At 35.6% G+C, this 15,979-nt stretch overlaps 1 long non-coding RNA gene across 1 annotated transcript in view; it reads right to left on the reverse strand.

Moving 5' to 3' along the window:
- LOC145523529 (uncharacterized) overlaps positions 1-15,979 on the reverse strand; it is a 273,813-nt gene that overhangs the window by 225,113 nt on the left and 32,721 nt on the right. Inside the window, exons 2-3 of the long non-coding RNA XR_014066682.1 lie at positions 10,540-10,692; positions 8,273-8,377 (exon numbers count right to left, since the gene is read on the reverse strand). This is a non-coding gene — a long non-coding RNA (uncharacterized LOC145523529). The remainder of the gene's footprint in view (positions 1-8,272; positions 8,378-10,539; positions 10,693-15,979) is intronic.

Genomic DNA, 15,979 nt, shown 5'->3' on the forward strand with positions numbered 1-15,979 from the left:
AGGAAATTACACACTCCCCCAACATATTCCCTTCCTCTTGAGCCTCCTTCCCACCTCCCATCTCACCCCTCTAGTTGACCTTATTTATTCTTTTGAAAGGGTTAAAAATGAAACATAGTTGTACTTAGAAAAAAATTAGTACATTTTCCTCCCAAATATTTATAGTCAGAAATATAACAAATTCATTCAAAAATCACAAATTAAATTTCTATTCTCAGTTATTTTACTTTTAAAGCATTTGAAGTTAGATACCAAATTCAAAGATAAATGGTAAGTCATTTTTAAATCAAAATTAAATAAAACCAACAATAAATTTGGTGTTCTGAAAATTTAATTAAATCTTAATAAATACTATTAGAAAAAATAAAATGATTTTCAATAATATAATTTAGCTTCCATATATTTGTCAATGTAAAAACTTAGTATCTTACTTCACTCATGATACATTTGGATTGTTATTTTGAATTTGAATTGCTTAATCCTATAAAATATTACTGAGGCACCATGTAGCACTTTTGTGAATGCTAGGTTAATTTATGGTACTTTGAACTGGAACAAGATGAACAGTAACAGCATAAAATACGTACTCTCAACTCTTTGAAACAATATTTGCAAAAGTATATTTCATATGCTAAGAAGAAGAATTGGACATGTTAATTTGTCTTTTCTCTTACTTATGGGGATTTTATGGGCAAAATCCGCCCCTTTCTAGAACAGCATTCATCTCTAACATTAGTAAGGAATCACCCACCCTGGTGTTATATCCTTCAGACATATTACCTTTTGTTTGTGGACATAGGTGAAGAGCTGTGGGAAGGTACTTCGCTGGGGCCTGAATTGGGTTAGTCAGGAATTCCATTTTTAGGGCTACCATTGTTATTTTTAGCCCTGAGCACGAGGGCTAGAGTACCAGATCCAAACTGTCAAGTGTCCTTTAGTTCTGAAATAAGTGTATATTTTGAGTATGTAATATGTGAGGCCAAGGTCAGGAGCCTCTTGTTTCCCTGGGTACCTGGAGAAAATGTAATTCAGTAGTATACTCATGGTAAACAATAGTTTAAAAGCTGTATCTATAGGTAGTGACTGATGGAAAAACTCATCAAGGCATTTTGCTGGGTAAAAAATTAAAGTTCCACATTATATGCACAATACCACTTAGAGACATTTTAAATTAAAGCAACTTGCTTCCATTTGTTTTACATATAAACAATAGAAGGATGCATGCATATGAAATAGAAGTTATTAAAACTCTAGGGAGGAAAGTGAAAATTGATTTTGAATAAAGAATTTTAAACCCACCTACAATATTTAGCTTATCATAAAGAAAATGATTTAATTATTTACTGAAATAATTAAAATTTGAAAATTTCCCTTCAAAATTAAATGTGTTGTGAAAACTTGATTTACAAGTTTGACTGTATGAATGTTAAATCATGCAAATGTGATGTGATTTAATTTTTAATTGAGATATAATTGACATAAGATTATAATAGTTTTAGGTGTTCACCATAATTTTTCAATATGTATATACATTGTAAAATGATCATCACAATAAATCTCACTACAATCTGTTACCAAATATTGTCAAAAACATGTTTTTCTTTTTTGTGATGAGGACTTCTAAGATTTACTCTTAGCAACTTTGAAATATGCAATACAGTACTATAAGCTACAGTCACTATGCTGTACATTCTATCCCTATGACATTTATTTCATAACTAGAAGTTTGTACCCTTTGATCTCTGTCAATCATTTCAATCTCATTCTACTTCCCTCCCTTCTGGCAACCAGGATCTGTTCTCTATAATTATTGCCTTGCTTTTGTTTTATTTCTTTGTTTTTCAGACACTATATGTGAGATCACATGGTATTTGTCTTTCTCTGACATATTTCACATAACATAATGCCCTCAAGGTCCATCTGAGTTATTACAAATGACAAGATTTTTGTTATTTTTTATGGCTGAATAGTATTGCATAAGATATGCATAAACATCTCCAGCCACACATCCATAGCTGGACACTCAGGTTATTTCTTGCCTACTGTTATTAATCCTGCAATGAATATGGGCATGCATATTATCTTTTGGAACTGGTGTTTTCATTTTCTTAGGATAAATAATAAATAAATTCCAGAAGTAGAATTGCTGGATCACGTACTAGTTCTATTTTTAATATTTTCAGGAAACTCTACACTATTTTTCATAGTGGTTGCATTAATTTACATTCCCACCAACAGTGAAAATGGGTCCCCATTTTTCAAATCCTCACCAACACTTATTATTTCCTTATCTTTTTGATAAGAGTCATTCATTTAACAGGTATGAGGTGATATCCTATTATGGTTTTGATGTTCATTTCCCTGATGTTTAGTGATACTGAAGATATTTTCATGTAGTTTTTGACAAATCCTGTGTCTTCTTTGGAAAAATCTCTATTCAGATCCATTTTTTAAATCCATTTGCTGATTTATTTTTTTTACTGACTTGTATGAGTTCTGTATAAATTTTGGATATTAAGTTCTTATCACATAGATGATTTGCAAACTGCCCCCATTCAGTAGGTTGCTTTTTCACTTTGTTGATGGTTTTCTTTGCTCTATAGAAGCTTTTTGGTTTTACTTTACTTCTGCCTCAGCAGTACATGAACTGAGAATTTCCAGGTGTATACCTTGGGTTTCAAAGAGGAAGAGGAACCAGAGATTAAATTGTCAACATTTGTTGGGTCACAGAAAAAGCGAGGGAGTTTCAGAAAAACATATACTTCTGCTTCACTGACTACACCAAAGCCTTTGACTCTGTAGACCACAACAAACTGTGGAAAATTTTTAAAGAGACAGGAGTACCAGACCACCTTACTTGTCTCCTAAGAAACCTGCATGCAGGTCAAGAAGTAACAGTTCAAACCAAATGTTGAACTACTGACTGGTTCAAACTTGGGAAAGGAGTAGGCCAAGGCTGCATATTGTCACTCTGTTTGTTTAATGTATATACAGAGTACTTCATGCAAAATGACAGGCTGGGTGAATCACAGACTGGAATCAAGATTGCCAGGAGAAATATCAACAGCCTCAGATATGCAGATGACACCACCCTTACTGCAGACAGTGAAGAACTAAAGAGCCTCTTGATGAAAGTGAAAGGGGAGAGTGAGAAAGTTGGCTTAAAGCTCAACATTCAAAAAACTAAGATCATGGCATCCAGTCCCATCACTTCATGGCAAATAGAAGGGGAAAAAGTGGAGACAGTGACCAATTTTATTTTGGGGGCTCCAAAATCACTGCAACTATGACTGTATCCATGAAATTAAAAGATGCTTGGTCCTTGGAAAAAAAGCTATGAGAAACCTAGATAATGTATTAAAAAGCAGAAATATCTCTTTGCCAAAAAAAGTCTGTATAGTCAAATCTATGGTTTTTCCAGTAGTCATGTGGACCATAAAAATTGCTGAGTGCCAACAAATGGACACTTTCAAATTATGCTGCTGGAGAAGATTCTTCAGAGTCCCTTGGAGAGCAAGAACATCCAGCTAGTCAATCATAAAGGAAATCAACCCTGAATATTCACTGAAAAAAACTGATGCTGAAGCCCCAATACTTTGGCTATCTGATGCGAAGAGCCAACTTATTGAACTTTTCCACCCTGATGATGGGAAAGATTGAAGGCAAAGGGAGAAGTTGGCGACAGAGGATAAGATGGTTAGATAGCATCACTGACTCAATGGACATGAATCTGAGCAAACTTTGGAGTCAGTAAATGGCAGAGGAGCCTGGAATGCTATAGTTCATGAGGTTGCAGAGTGGGACTCTACTTAGCGACTGAGCAACAACTTAATTATTACATTCGTTACCTTTACTTTTGGATTCAGATCCAAATAATTGTCACCAAAATTAATGTCAAGGCATTTACTACCTATGTTTTCTTCTAGGAATTTTGTGGTTTCAGTTCTTTCAAGTCTTTAATCTGTTTTAATTAATTTTTATTAATATATATGGTATAAGACAGTAGTCTATTTTCATTCTTTTGTATTCTGCTGTCCAATTTTCCCAACACCATCTATTGAGACTGTCCTCTCCCCATTGTATATTCCTGCCTCTTAAGTTGTAAGTTAATGAACTGTATATGAGTAGGTTTATTTCTGGAATCTCTATTCTTTTGCATTGATCTACTTATCTGCCAGTCAGTACAATACTGTTTTGATTACTATAGCTTTGTAACATGGTTTGAAATCAAGGCGTGTGTTGCTTCCAAGTTTGTTCTTCTTTCTCAAGACTGCCTTGACTAGTTGGAGTCTTCTGTAGTTCCACACAAATTTAAGATTGTTTTTCCTATTTCTGTGAAAAATACCAGTGGAATTTTGATAGAGGTTGCATTGAATCTGTAGATTGCTTTGATAGTATGGACATTAACAGTATTAAAATTTCTAATTCATGAACATGGAATATGTTGGTGACTTCCTCAATTTCTTTTATCAATACCTAACAGTTTTCAGTGTATAGGTCTTTCACCTCCTTGGTTAAATTTATTCCTTGGTATTTTATTCTTTTTGATGCAATTTCATATGGAATTGTAGTTTTAACTTCTCTGATTGTGTACAGAAATGCAACTGAATATATAACAATCTGTATATTTTGCATATTCATTTTGTATCCTGCAACTTTACTGAATTCATTATTAGTCCTAACAGTTTTTTGGTAGAATCTTTAGGATTTTCTATATGTAAAACCTTTTTTATTCACAAATACTGACAATTTATCTCTTCCTTTCCAATTTGGATGACTTTTATTTTTCTTGTGTAAATGCTCTTGTCAGAACTTCTAATACCACATTGAATTAAAAGTGGACATTTATATCTTCTTCATGATGTTGGAAGAAAACCTTCAAGTTTTTCACCACTGAGTGTGATGTTAGATGTTAAATCTTTAGTATATTATCCTTCAAGTTGTTATAGGCTTTTTTCTTTCTACTTGACATTCCATATTTCACTATTTCTTAAAGTTTGGGTACTTCTCCAAATTTGATTCTTAATTACTCCATCAGTTATGGGCTTTAGTGTTTACCTGAATGTTCCCTTTATTATTTTCACATAAAATATCTATATTTTATTTAAATAAAAAAAATTCCTGGACTTCCCTGGTGACTCAGTGGTAAAAAATCTCTCTGCCAATGCAGGAGACGCAGGTTCGATCCCTGTTCCGAGAAGATCCCACAAGCCGTATAACAACTAAGCTTGTGCTCCAGAGTCCAGAAACCTCAGCTAGTACGCCCTAGAGCCCATGCTCAGCAACAAGAGAAGCCATCGCAATGAGATGTCCGTGCACCACAACTAGAGAATAGCCTATGCAGCAATGAAGACCCAGTAGAGCCAAAAAATAAAGTAAAATTATAGAAAGTCCTTTAAAAAAAAATTGCCAAATACTCATGCTTTGAGCCAACCATTGTGATAAGCACATTAATTTCATTTAATCCTTACAACAACCTCTAAGAAAGTGTTTTATTGTTGTTTTACCAATAAGAGGACTGAGAGTCACAAAGGCTTACTGTACAAAATAAATGTCAACAAAAGGACTCAGCTTGAGAAAATCTAAAAACCACAGAGCTGGAAAAATCAAGACCTAATTCAAGTTAACATGCTCTAGGTATGCAAAAGTAAATAAAGTAAATGAGCAGCAAAAATGGGACAGATTCATTTTGTCTTGATAGTTTTAGGAGAGAATCATCAAAAAAGGAAAACATTTATCCACAATGTCCAGGTTTAGTTGAGCTGGATTCACCCTTGAGGAAAAGCTGAACAAATGTGTATTTTAGGCTTTACTCTAAATAAGGTAGCTATAGTGCTTTCCAAGTTTGGCAGCAAATTTTCCAAGATATGGGTGTTAGCTAAGAAGTAGAAGGAGGAAATAAGGAAAAATTCAGTGCTGGAAGGAAAAAGAGAAATGTTGAATGGATCAGATTTCACACCTTCTGGATGGCTGGTTAAGACAGTTCCTTGTTGCAAAAACAGCAATCCTTGAAATACAGATCTCCCAACTCTCTATTGGCTAATGTAGCTTGATGCCCTCTATTGCCAGGATGCTAGCAGCTCATAGTTGTGACGCCAAGACTCAGCTTTGTTTCACAAGTCCCAGAAAATTCACTATGAAATTTTAATATGCATCACAAAATATAAATGCGGTAGTAAAGAAAGGTTAAAGTTTATAGAACACCTTCAGTGTCTTCAAAATATTTGTATCTAATTCTTGCTCAAAAAAGGATTCTTGCTTATCTTCCTAGAGAAAAAAGTTTTCACTGATTTTAGTTAATAATTAACATATAGTTTTTATATTACAAATTAACATATATCAATACATAGTATTTATCAGAGGACTAGGGGCCATAAAAATGATTGCAACTTCCTTATTAGTTATATAGAGAAAAGATTCAACGCCTATACAGATAATTATGCCACTTGAGAACATGATTTTACTTATCTTTGTGATACTGAATAAAGTTTAATGTTAATGTCTATTTAACAAACCTATTGTGACATCTTTCCATACTCCACCTTTATCCCTCACTCTCCAGCAAAACCCAGAAATTTAGTCTAAAATAACTAACTCTACATAAGCATATAGCCCTATAACATAACAAAAGGACAATGTGGGCTGTCTATGGGTTTCTGAACTCATATTGAAGCTTTGGCTTATAAGCACAATCATCTGAACACTGTACTAAACACAGTCATTAATATTATCTGTGTAAAACCAAGCATCATTTAGGCCATCAATCAAATTCATAGAAAAACTTCAAAGAGCATCATCCCTAGGATGAAAAAGCATTTAAGCACCTAATCATGCATGAAGCTCCCAGTACTGAGAAAATTAATTGCATGGCTCTGGGCCCCTGACATCTAGTAGTTTTATAATCTGAAGCAAACAACGGAACAGAGCCATATGTATATAGGTCATATGGCCACCAGAAAAGTAATAAACAGTAATCATCAAGGAATTTAGACATTCTCATGTGTTTTATTTTTTTTAATTAGTTTATTTATCTATTTTTTAACTTTACAATATTGTATTTGTTTTGCCATACATTGACATGAATCCACCATGGGTGTACATGTGTTCCCCTTCCAGAACCCCCCTCCCACCTCCCTCCCCACACCATCCCTCCGGGTCATCCCGGTGCACCAGCCCCGAGCACCCTGTATCATGCGTTGAACCTGGACTGGCGATTCGTTTCACATATAATAATTTACATGCTTCAATGCCATTCTCCCATATCATTCCACCCTCGCCCTTTCCCACAGAGTCCATAATACTGTTCTATTTATCTGTGTCTCTTTTGATGTCTCACATACAGGGTTACCTTTACCGATTAACTAAATACCATACATATGTGTTAGTATACTGTATTGGTGTTTTTCTTTCTGGCTTACTTCACTCTGTATAATAGGCTCCAGTTTCATCCATCTCATTAGAACTGATTCAAATGCATTCTTTTTAATGGCTGAGTAATATTCCATTGTGTATATGTACCACAGCTTCCTTATCCATTCATCTGCTGATGGGCATCTAGGCTGCTTCCATGTCCTGGCTGTTATAAACAGTGCTGCGATGAACATTGGGGTACACATGTCTCTTTCAATTCTGGTTTCCTCAGTGTGTATGCCCAGCGGTGGGATTGCTGGGTCGTATGGCAGTTCTATTTCCAGTTTCTTGTGGAATCTCCACACTGTTCTCCATAGTGGCTGTACCAGTTTGCATTTCCACCAACAGTGCAAGAGGGTTCCCTTTTCTCCACACCCTCTCCAGCATTTATTGCTTGTAGTCTTTTGGATAGCAGCCATTCTGATGGGCGTGAAATGGTACCTCATTGTGGTTTTTATTTGCATTTCTCTGATAATGAGTGATGCTGAGCATCTTTTCATGTGTTTGTTAGCCATCTATATGTCTTCTTTGGAGAAGTGTCTCTCGTGTGTTTTAAAGGGGGGAAATTTGGGTAAGCATCCACAAGTCCATTGAAATACGGCCTTTCTTTATGTTTCAAGAGGGAAATAGCCCAAACCCAAGTCATGACAAATTGTCTCTTTACAACATAACCATGTGGATAGATACTAAAGAGGAAGGCACCTAACCATGTCTAATATGCAGATATCTCTCTGGTAGATGTAGTATCATAAGCAATGATATCCAATCTTTCACAGACGTACCACCACAACCTTCCACCCCCAACTCCAGCATCACCTTCCCAGAACTGATCACTACTGCAATTAATTTATGGAGTACTTGCTTCATTGTGTGTTTAGTGTCCGTTCCCCTTGCTTGATCACAGACTCCATGAGCCCCACTACACACTTGCAAAGTCCAGCACATCATAGTTGTTCTGTACATGTTTCTGAAAACAAGGAAGTTAGAAGGGGTTGAAAGGGAATAAAGATACTTCTGGCCATAAGACACTAAGTATAATTAACATAAGAGACTCTATCAAATATGTAGTAGCTAGATTAATACAGAAGCTTTTTGAAACTCTCAGCAAACATTCATCCCAAACCATAACAACTGATACTTAAGTACCTCCTGAGAAAGAGCATAAGACTTAGAAATCTTCAGCCTGCCTTAAATCTTGAGAGGACTCAGAAGTTCCTTTTCAACTCTGTCATGGCAAATCTTCATCCTTTTATTGGTGAGACTTTGCTCCCTGGTTATTTGGCTGTGACCTCCTCGTTCACTCCCCAGTTTCTGGGAAGGCTTGCTAAATTAAAATGATTGAATGTGCAAAGTAATCTCTGGTGCAAAAACAAAGGCCATCCTGTCAACCATTTATATAAATTAAATTAGAAGGTGGCTTCCAGAAAGGGAGGGTAAAAGAAACCTGTACCAGGTTGATTTACATTCTTGATAAAATACAAATATGGGTAAGATCCTATTCTAATGAACTCCACCAGACCTGTAATTTGCTTTGGCTTTAATGAAATTTGTTATTGTGAATATATTGCTAGAAATCATACCCCTAGTCCGAAGAGCAATAGCTGAATCCCTGCTGATGGGTGGCCATTCTTGCTTGAATTAATAAGTGAAAAGATATGTTTTGAACCCAACTGGGAAAGGAGAAAAGTATAATGAGCTCACCATCCTGTAAACTTCTCTTTTCCAATTACTACTTGAATCTGGGTTCAGCCTAAGATGTTTTATTTACTGAATAACATTTGATTCTTAATCAGAGATGTATCTCATCCCATTGGGGATGCTACTTGTCTAGGATCCTCAGGGTTCAGGTGTCCTTTACACCAGTGCTGCTCAAAATGTGACCCCTGAATCAGAATCATCTAGAACTGATAGACATATAAATCTTTGTGCCCAATCTCTTGAAGCAGAATATCTGCAAACAGAACCTAGAAATCTGTGTTTAACAAGCTATTCAGATGATTTTTGAGTATCCTGAACTTTGAGAAGCACAGCCCTCTGTGTCTAGTTTACTGGCCTAAGCCACAGACATTAGTCCCTCATACTTCCTTAGGTAGAGTTTGCACTTTGGAAAATAGGAAAAAGCTAGCCTCAATGTCCCAGTACCATTTCTTACTGTACCCCATCTCTCCAATGTCCCAGTAGGAGCAGTTATTAAGAGGATGCATTCTGGATTGGAATTGCCAGTATGTGCTTTTCAGCTCTACCATTACGTAACTTTGTAACCTCAGGTAACTTATTTATCCTCTCTGGGCCTCAACTTCTTCATTCATAAAAGTTGTGTGACCTCAGGTAACTTATTTAACCTCTCTGTGCTTACGTTTCTTCATCCAAAAAAATAATAATAATCTCACCTCATACAGATGTTGAAAGAGTTCAGTGAGTTAATACATATACAAGAGCTTAGAAGGATATGTGGTATGTAAATAAGGGTTATATTTGTTTATTATTATTTAAGGCAGATTGAACTCATAAAGCCTCTTAATCTGTCCAGAGAATGATTATTTTGCCTACCATCATTTCTCTGAATAAACCCATGTTGAATGTCTCATGCAAGCTAAATTCTAGTTTCCATGCTAAAGACAAAGGGTAGCCTCTTTGAAAGTATTTTGTTAGTGTAAAGTGTGTTACAGAATATTAACAGAAAAAAATCACACCATTCTATCTCCTCTCATTTGTAAATATCTTTCTTATCAAATGAATAGCACATACTTCATATCTGTCGTGAAATGCTGATATACACAGACAAGACTGGCTTTCCTAAGTAACCTCTCATGAGAGCAAATATATAAATTAAATTGGCAGGTGGCTTCCAGAAAGGGAGGGTAAAAGAAACCTCTACCAGGTTGATTTATATTCTTGATAAAATACAAATATGGGTAAGATCCTATTCTAATGAACTCCACCGGACCCGTAATTTGCTTTGGCTTTAATGAAATTTGTTATTGTGAATATATTGCTAAAAATCATACCCTTAGTCTGAAGAGCTCTAGCTGAATCCCTGCTGATGGGTGGCCATTCTTGCTTGAATTAATAAGTGAAAAGATATGTTTCGAACCCAACTGGGAAAGGAGAAAAGTATAATGAGCTCACCATCCTGTAAACTTCTCTTTTCCAATTATTGCTTGAATCTGGGTTTAGCCTAAGATGTTGTTTCAGGTCCTGGGTGGACGAGTGTATATATGTGCTTAATTTGGAGTTTTTCAGTTTGGAGATTTGGTGGAGGGTTGTGAGTAATTAAGAGACCTACAGGAGTAATAAAGAGGAAGAAAATGAATATCAGCTGTTACTTAATCTTGTCACTATAAAAGAATTTTTAGAAACCTTTCAACTCTTTTGTTTCACCTTCCTTACTTTTAATAAAGCAAAATATTTTGGGCATGGCTAGTGAACAAGCACAAAATTAGCTAACAGAATCACTTCCTGTAGAGAAGTATTCATAGTAACAAGAAGACACTGGTGATTTGGGCCACAAGCCACTTAATGGGAATCTCTTTGCTCTTTGGAATGCTTATTTATGGTGAAATATTTATTCATGAAAGATTGACTGATTCTATGACATTCAACTCATATCTTGAACCTCAATTTAGGCTTTATTATTTCATATATTCAAGATGTAATATTAAGCTATATAGTCGATATTGGATATTTGCATATACACACATAACACACAGGTATATATGTACACATATACACACATATACATATACTTAAGGCAAATTTGATTTGTAACAGTGGCATTTTTTAGTTTTAAATTTTGTTGATATTATACTGCTAAAATAAAACAGGTGGAACTTTTTACTTACATCTATTCCATTTAATCTAGACAATTAACTTCAAGGAATATGTGCTAAGAAAATGACTCATAACAGGTTAAATAATATGTACATGAGTATTCACCCTGTCAACATTATGAGTGAAAAATCAATGTAAAATGAATGTCCAACAATAAATAAATGACTTAGTGGTGGATAAAGTGTTAGTCTCTAGTCATGTCCGACTGTTTGCGACTCCATGGACTGTAGCCCACCAGGCTCTTCCATCCATGGAATTCTCCAGGCAAGAATACTGGAGTGGGTTGCCATTCCCTTCTCCAGGGGATCTTCCCCACCAAAGATTGAACCTGGGTCTCCTGCGTTGCAGGCAGATTCTTTAACATATAATGAAATATTTGCAATAATTAAAAATTATGCTTAAGAATACCATAAATCAATAGGCAAGGCAAATTATTCTATAAACACAAAGGAAAACTAGGATCCAAATCCAAATCATTCATGGATTAAGACTAAAAAAAAGATGTGTATGAAAAAAATAAAGATTCATAATAGTAGAATGAATTTTTTTTGTATTTTAAACTTTTTTTGGCTTTTATGATCTAAAGAATTAGCTTTTATTTCAGTCTGTCCAAAAGATCAAGGTACTATTTGTTTAACCTAGAATCTTACTAAATACCTTCTGAAATGACTGCATAAATGTGGCTTAAATATTTTAATAGACATTTTAATTATACTAAATGAAATTTTATTAGAGGATTTGGCTTAAAAGATTTTAAAATGACAAGTATGCCTGTACCAGTTTTTGCAACGGTATTATGATTAGTGATGTCACACAGAATAGCCTACAAATTATAAGATATATTATAAAGTATATTAAATGCATGGACTTTTCATACTTAACAAGCAACATTGTCATTAACTGAATGTCATGGAAAAAATAGCTGATTGGATGAGATTATTATTAGATTATTACAATATAGTTTAGATATACACTAGATCTACTCTTGCTGCTAAGTCACTTCAGTTGTGTCCGACTCTGTGCGGCCCCATAGACGGCAGCCCACCAGGCTCCCGCGTCCCTAGGATTCTCCAGGCAAGAACACTGGAGTGGGTTGCCATTTCCTTCTCCAGCGCATGAAAATGAAAAGTGAAAGTGAAGTCGCTCAGTCGTGTCCGACTCTTAGCGACCCCATGGACTGAAGCCTGCCAGGCTCCTCCGTCCATGGAATTTTCCAGGCAAAAGAGTATTAGAGTGGGGTGCCATTGCCTTCTCCGTTAGATCTACTAGATATTTATAATAAGTTTTAAAATATTCCGGCCGAAACAGTATGGGCTTTCTCGGTGGCTCGGCAGTAAAGAATCCACCTGCTAATGCAGGAGATGTGGGTTCAATCCTTGCGTCAGAAAGATTCCCTGGAGGAGGAAATGGCAACCCGCTCTGGTATTCTTGCCTGGGAAATCCCATGGACAGAGGAGCCTGGTAGAACTCCTACAGTTCATGGGGTCACAATAGTCGAACATGAATTAGCAACTAAACAGCATCAACAAACAGTATGTATTTTGAGTTTCTGACAGAACGTCTTCCATTAAAATTACTATATTTCTTAGGATATAAATCCTTCCAGTGAAATTATCTTTTTACAAGCCAGTTGTAGAGAGGTTTTTGCTGAGGATGTGATTTTCTTATATGATTAAACTCATCAATTTTCATCTCAATGATATTAACAAACACAAGAATGCTAACAGGACTATATAGCCTTTCTGCTTGCTCCTCCCTTATGACTAGCTTTCATTTTCATGCAAGTATGGCAAGTAGAATTAACAAAATTGGGTGATTTATTCTTGTAACTTAATTCTTGAAATACAAGTTTCTTTCATATAAGAGAGCACCATGATAGAACAGAGCCCCTTGTAAATGCAAATCACCACATTTTTTTCCTCCTTGAGACATTGGCAAAACTCTTTGAAAGGAATAGGAGTGGGGCCAACCTTTCACAGTAATGAATAAAGATTTGAATGAATAATTTCATTATTAGAATATTTGGTATTTTTTACCAACTGTTTCAATCTATTACTATAAGTGCCATAAAGACATGATTTTCATTATAGCTTTATTTTGTAAAAGCAGTAATTGACAATAGTTTAAATGGCCCTCAAAATGAAATAGTATTATTAGACTGGTGCAAAAATAATTGCGGTTCTGCATTGTTGAAATCTGCCATTTTATATTAGAATATATTCTTAAATAAATGTGGTTATGTTATACATCATTTTAATGCACATTCCTTGCTTTATGTTTTTTTTCTTTCTTTCTTTCCTTTTTTTTTTTTGCTAATGACTTATTACTTGCTCTTTATTTCAAATACATTCAGACTAGGGAAATGATGTTAGACAAAAAGCAAATTCAAGTGATTTTCTTATTTAAGTGTAAAATGTGTGGTAAAGCAGTGGAGACAACTCAGAATATCAACAACACATTTGGCCCAGGAACTGCTAATGAACGTACAGTGCAGTGGTGCTTCAAGAAGTTTTGCGAAGGAGATAAGAGCCTTCAAAATGAGGAGCATGGAAGTTGACAATGACCAATTGAGAGGATCATCCAAGCTGATCCTCTTAAAACTGCATGAGAAGTTCCCCAAGAACACAATATCAACTATTCTATGGTCATTCAGCATTCGAAGCAAACTGGAAAGGTGAAAAAGCTTGATAAGCGAGTTCCTCACAAGCTGAATGAAAATTTTTAAAAAATATTGTTTTAAAGTGTTGTCTTCTCTTATTCTATGAAACGACAATGGACCATTTCTTGATGGCATTGTGACATGGGATGAAAAGTGAATTTTATATGACAACTGGCGAGAACAAGCTCAGTGGCTGGATTGAGAAGCAGGTCCAAAGCACTTCCCAAAGCCAAGTGTGCACCAAAAAAAAGGTCATGGTCACTGTTGGTGGTCTGCTGTTGGTCTGACCTACTACAACTTTCTGAATCCCAGCAAAACCATTACATATGAGAAGTCTGCTCAGCAAATTGATGAGATTTACCAAAAACTGCAATGCCTACAGTTGGCACTGGTCAACAGAAGGCACCCAGTTCTTCTCCACAACAATGCCTAACTACACATCACACAACCAATGTTTCAAAAGTTGTATAAATTGGGCTACAAAGTTTTGCCTTATCCACCATATTCACCTGACCTCTCTACCAACCGAGTATCACTTCTTCAAGCATCTCCACAACCTTTTGCAGGCAAAATGCTACCACAACCAGCAGGAAGCAGAAAATGCTTTCCAAGAGTTCATCAAATCCTGAAGCATGGATGCTTATACTACAGGAATAAACAAACTTCTGTCTTGTTAGCAAATACGTGTTGATTGTAACGGTTCCTATTTTGATTAATAAAGACGTGTTTGAGCCTAGTTATAATGATATTATCACCCTGCTTATTTAACTTCTTTGCAGAGTACATCATGTGAAATGCTGGGCCAGATGAAGCACAAGCTGGAATCAAGATTGCTAGGAGAAGTATCAATATATGCAGATGACACCACCCTTATGACAGAAAGCAAAGAGGAACTAAAGAGCCTCTTGATGAAGGTGAGAGGATGAGATGGTTGGATGGCATCGCCGACTCAATGAGCATGAGTTTGAGCAAATCTAGGAGGTGGTGATGGACAGGGAAGCCTAGCGTGCTGCAGTCCATGGGGTCACAAAGAGTCAGACACAAATGAGCAACTGAACTGTACTGATAATGATAAAATTCACAGTCCAAAACCAAAATTACATTTGTACCAACCTAATATAAATTATGATCCATGGAATATTGGATCATATTAATATGGAATATTAAGTATGCAGTATTAAAAAAAAGAGCAAATATATTCTATTGACCTAGATAGACACCCATAATACATTATTTTTTAATAAAATCAACCTCCAACCCATTACATGTGGTAAGATTCCATTTTAATTAAAACAATTTCTTATATGATATTGTGTTATTAATGGTAATGACTTTTGAAGAGTGAAGTTTGAGATGTAGAGATCTTTCAATTCTTAATTTTTAGAATTCTCTAAGTAAATTTGTGCCAAATCATCCATTAAATGAAAGAGACTGATCAGGGATCAAAATCCTGGGATATTTTAAAAATCGGTTAGTCACAAGTTGGCTATTGGTCACAGAAAGATGAGATAATACTTCTCATACCATTGTATTCCTGCCAAGAGTAAATATCATATTTAAAGCACAATGCACCTGGTAGGTACACAGTAAATGTAGAGTTACTCTTTCATTCATCAGCACTTGGAAGATGGTAAGCATTCAGTGAAAGTGAATAGCTAAATGAACACAAGTATGAATGGATAACTCTTCCTTTAATGCAAAATCAAACAAAATTCTTCTGCTTCTCAATTTCCTACTACACTCACATGAAATGTCTGTGCTCACATTGCTTTCAAATGGCACAACAAAAATCTTACCTCCAAAAGAGGCTAGGAAGGATAAAAAAAAAGGGACGTGAGTGTCTGGAAAGAGAAGACCTTCTTCAGAAATGCCACCATATTTAACTAGTCTTCTTTTTGGATTAGTAGGGGACTTTGCTTCGGTGCTTTTTGCAGTGAATTCTGGTATTTCCCTAGTAAGTGGCATTTCAAAGCTGACAGCTCCAGCTGTCCAACCTTCATCCTTCCACTGACTCACACCCAACAGATGGTGCAAATAGCCTGGCATAGATTCACTGGATCCATGTTGGGAGGAAAGCCT

Source organism: Giraffa tippelskirchi, chromosome 10 (assembly GCF_054371585.1).
Source record: "Giraffa tippelskirchi isolate mGirTip1 chromosome 10, T2T-mGirTip1v1.2.pri, whole genome shotgun sequence".
In the NCBI taxonomy this organism is placed as follows: Eukaryota; Metazoa; Chordata; class Mammalia; order Artiodactyla; family Giraffidae; genus Giraffa; species Giraffa tippelskirchi.